Source organism: Ipomoea triloba, chromosome 6, assembly GCF_003576645.1.
Source record: "Ipomoea triloba cultivar NCNSP0323 chromosome 6, ASM357664v1".
Taxonomy (NCBI): domain Eukaryota; kingdom Viridiplantae; phylum Streptophyta; class Magnoliopsida; order Solanales; family Convolvulaceae; genus Ipomoea; species Ipomoea triloba.
The window spans coordinates 14620621-14626026 of NC_044921.1; positions in this window are offsets into that span (position 1 = coordinate 14620621).

Genomic DNA, 5406 nt, shown 5'->3' on the forward strand with positions numbered 1-5406 from the left:
AACTTTGGAGGACGCACGGGCGGAAAGATAGGCTTTATGACTATGAGGAAGCACCAGTTGATACAGACCACCCGACGTAGAGCCTTTAAGGAGCACCGCCTTGGTGGTGCAATCCTTCACAAAAAAAGAATCTTTATGAAATTCAAAATAAACATCATTTTCATTAGCAAACTTATAAACAGAAAGTAATGAAAGTGACAGGTTCGGGACATGTAGAATATTAGACATTTTTAGGGGATGCATTTTAGATGGAATTACGGTGCGACCCACACTAGTGATGTCCAAACCTGTACCATTGCCCACTTTGAGAACGTCATGGCCAGTGTAGGGCTCTGCATGATCCATCAATCCAATATCCGGGGTGGCGTGCGACGTGGCTCCCGTGTCCGGGAACCAAGACTCCGACGCCGAGGCCGTGGCTGCATCGCCCGAGTACGTTGCATGCGCCTGCTGCGTGGGTTTGTCGTCGTAACGGCGGAAACAATTGACGGCAGTGTGCCCGTAGTTACGACAGATTTGGCAGCGGGGTGAGTTGCGGCCGCCACCACGTCCACTGTTACCTGATCCGCGGCCACGCCACTGTCGACCACCGCGTCTGCCGGAGTGCCGTCCGCTGGTCTGGGAACTGCTTCTGCCACGTCCAGCGTAAAACACTGCGGGCGCGTTCTGCTGCAACGACAAATCCACACCGCCAAGATCTTCGGCATGCAGAAACTCTTGAGCTTGGAGGTGGTCGGCTAGTTGCGGGAGGGTTATTGGCGTCGCAGCCGCTGTGAGGGTGCTCGCCATTGCGCGAAACTCCGGCCGTAAGCCCCGGAGGACATACAGGATTTGTTCGTCGGCGGTGAGAGGTCTGCCGGCCAGCGATAATGCTTCGACGAGCATCTGAGCCTGGCCGAGGTATTCAGACGGCGTAGAATTGCCTTGACGGAGAGTTTGGAACTGTCCGAGAAGGCTGAGGCACCGGGTCCGGGACTGAGACGCAAAGGCCGCCGTGATCGACTCCCAAACCTCCCGTGACGTCTCNTGACTTCGCTAGTCAGAGAAGAGACGATTAGGGAAAGGATCGCCTGATCCTGTTGCACCCATATTGGGTACGCCGGATTGGGGACCGGCGGTGGAGGAGCCGTAGTCGACGTCGACACAGCGGAGACGAGCGTGGGTGTCGGCCTCGGTATTGATCCATCAAGGTAGCCGATCAATCCTTGGCTACGGAGGAAGGGGAGGATCTGTGTTCGCCAGTAAATGTAATTTCTGGCGGTTAGCTTAATAGAGGCATGGTGGTTCGCCGTCGATATGATGGGTGGCGGTGGTGGCGACGCGGTGACGAGAGCGGAGGTAATGGCTCCGTCAGTTGGTGGCATCGTCATCGGAAAACAAATGGGAAGGTAGGGTGGTTTGGTAACGGAAGGAAGGACCTAACCTAGGCTGATACCAGATGAACTTAGGATTGAATTGAATAACTGAATTACAGAAGCGTTACAATACCTATATGAGAGTTAGCATAAAACTCTCCTATCTTATAGGTACTGGCTATTGACTAGGAATACATAATAAACTGATAAACTAATTCAACTACATAATATAAAATATAACATGACTAATAATTATATGCTTTAACATTTTAATTGTTTTATACCCAAAAAAAAATATTTTTATTGTTTTGTTTAGAATATAGCTAGTTTTATTTCAAATTTCATGCAACATAAATTTGGGTTGTATTCCATCATAATGTCTTTGGTCTCAATAATCTGTCTTCCTAGTACTATAACCATTGTCACATTATGAAAACTTGAAACCACAATTACATGTTAAAAACAACAGAAAGAATATAACAAAAAAGCCTTCAAATTACAACATAATTTTAACATCCAACATTAACAAGTCTTCATACAACATTACTAACTACAAAGACATACATAAAAAGTCTTAAAATTTACAATCTACATTATAGTTTTATCATCCAACATAAGCAAGTCTTAAGTATCCAACATAGCCAATTACAAAGACATACATAATTTAATTCAAAGAAGAAATAAATTTCTCAATCCATTTCCTCTTCAAACTTGCATTCTTTGCCTTGAATGTCCTTGCTTGAACTTCATTTGTCATCAGGAATTCAGATGCTTTGCATAGGTCATCCTCATGAAAGCCATCACCTATGTTCATCACATCCTGAAACAATTGATTTTTATCGATACATGTATTCAATGAGTTAGTTGTCGATGCAATGTTACTGAGTTGTTTGGCCATTTCATCGACCTTCAAGTCAATTAACTTTTGCTTACGCCCAGATTTTTGGGACGAAGCAGTTGATGCAGATATTCTTTCCCTACTTTCTTCTTCAATTTGTTTGGGCAAAGTTTCATCGTTGTGATTAGGCAACATCTCATCATTAGGACCATCTAAAGTAACATCTGCAAAAGACTTTGCAAAGAGTCCTATTGCACAATCTCTACCAGCAACAATGGACATCTCCTCATAGTACTCAATTTTCTTATTCAATAACATTTCGTACTTGGCAGTTGCCTATGAATAAAAAAAAACATTAGAATTATGCAATAGTAAAAAAAAATAACATTAGAATTATGATAATAAAATATTACCGAGATAAGATCCATATATGGGGTTGGATCACATGTAATCATCTTCAAATTATCATCTCATCCAAGGCCACTCATATCTTTCAACTTGAAAATCATCATCCATGTATTCTTCATAGTTCTCAAATGATTCTCCACATGTTTGGGTTCATAGGCAACATTAAATTGTTCAGAAATGACAGATGCAACACGGTTGAATGAAGAGGCTCTAAAATTGTTAGTTGGATTATTTGGATTTTTAGCCTCTTCCGCTAATATCTTTAAAAATATGCCCTCCATTGGCTTTGTCCATTGAAATTGCCTTGATAATTCCCTTTCATTTATTCATGTTGCTATAATAACATAAAAACAATAACAACTAATGTCAACCATAAAATAATCCAATACAAATCAATATTTAACATAAAAACAATAACAACCAATGTCAACCATAATTCCAAGTAACAAGTACACAATAATAAGAAATGTTCAACAACTATCAATATCCAATACAAAGCAATATTTAACAAACTACAAGAAAATAAGCATTAATTCCTAATAATAAAGTCATTCCACATTTGTTCCGCAATCTCATCTCTCTTTGCATTCTACTGTCTAGCTTCTTGTCTTTTTTCACTTTGGGTATGAGATAAGGGCAACAAGTTATCGTCATCAACATCAACATTTGCTTGATTAAATTCATCATTAGGATCAACTCCCATAATATGGTTATGAATTATACAACAAGCTAAAACTACATCTACTTGTGTCTAGTAATCCCAAAAAGGTTCAGCATCTAACACACGAAATCGTTTCTTCAAAATTCCAAACACTCTCTCAATAGATGTACGTAAGGACGAATGACGAAGATTGAAAAGTTCTTTATTATTCTCGGGACAATGAGCAATAAACTCTTTCAAATGGTATCTAACACCACGGTATGGGGAAGTATTCCATTTCGTATGTCATATCCAGCATCACCAAGATAATATTTCCCTACAATTTTACACAATTTGATTACTTATATGCCATTCTTATACAATAACAAACAACACAATGTAAAAAGTGATAACTATATTTATTTTATACCTTCTGGAATTTTAAATCTATTCGGACGTGTGAGTGCATCGTTCAAGACTCGAGAATCGTGTGCACTACCTTCCCACCCCAGCTAGCACATAACAAAATCGCAAATCAAAAGTGATGGTAGCAAATACATTTTGTGTTGTTCCACCTTTACGTCCCTGAAAGCTTCCTTGCATATTAAGTGGCACGGATACACGAATATGGGTTCCATCTATTGCTCCTAGACAATCTTTGAAATATGGATAAAATCGTGGATTGCTAATGACTTCATGAGGAGTTACTTCACCGTCTGGTAATACTATGAGGTTCTTATACAAAGATAAAATGGCTCTCAAAACACTTCTAAAGTAACGGTGAATTGTCTCAATTGACCTATAATACCTTGACCCGACTACTCGAAAGCGTACATTATGACCTATTATATGTAAAAATATTAGTACGTATTCCTTAACACTTACAACTCTAGTTGTGCGTAATAAGTTCTTACTAGCCAAAAGATCACATAATTTATAAAAAGAAATTGGTATCATTTTAATAACGCTAATACATTTGTTATCACCCTCACATAAGATACTATTTATGTAACTCTTTAGTTCATAGTCTCTATTGGCAATGTCATGTTCTATTTGTTTCCTATTTCTAAGTTGTTGCAATAGAAGAACTCCAATAGCTAGTATAGCACTTGTTGCACCCATAACAGTGGCACGCACATGATTTCTATCCATCTATAAAAACAAAAAAAAAAAATACCACAACAAATATATCACAAAACTAACACATAACCACAAACAATTTGATACAACCTATACCAATTAAAAATTTTAAAATTAATATTTTACCAATTTTAAATTTTTTTACCAGTTCTGGTTTCCTAATCTGGGTAACAAGAACCAGTTCTGGTTCCCAGCACCGGTGCAGAAACCAGAATTGGTTTGTTCTGGTTTCCGCACCGATAAATTTTCCGGATGTGGGTTTTCGTTCTCACGGTCAGAAAATATATATGTATCTTTCAGATCTATGCGATTTGAGGAAAAAAAATCAAAGAACAGTGGGTTGTTGGTAGAGAAACATACCAGATCTGTGTTTGTTGATGGAGAAGAAGATGAAGATCTAGACTTGTTGATGGAGCTTTGGTGTTAGTGGAGCAGTTGGTGGAGCTTTGTTGTTGATGGAGCTTAGGCGTGGATGGAGCTTTGGCAGAGGCTGTGGTGCTGTGAAGGAGCTTTGGTGTTGGAAGAAGTGTGTAAAATGACTTCCCAAAAAAAAAAAGGGAAGTCATTTTACAAGAAAAGCGGGTCATTTTACATTGACCAAGAGCTCATTTTACATTGACTACCATTTTACATCACTTACCAAACACTAGAAACCCGGAAAATGATTTCCGTAAATCATTTTCGGGTTTCCAAACACACCCTTAAAAGAAAACAAGAACTACGTGGGAAGTTGATGTGATTAGTAAGTTTACATTATTATATTTATTGATTGACATGTACAAAAAGCTTTGTCATGTGTTTCTTCCCTCATTTGTGTTCCACTTTAATTTGTGGTTGTTATGAGTACTATTTGATGGATATGTAATCGTCTTTGTGTAACATGCCTCTATTTGATTGTTTGGATTTTCTTTTTATTGCACTATTTTTTGTTGTAAGTTATTATTCTTCAAGACCTATGCAACTAGTACTGGGGGTAGTATTCTCACTACAACCTTTGTTTATTCTTTTGAAGTGAACTTTACAAA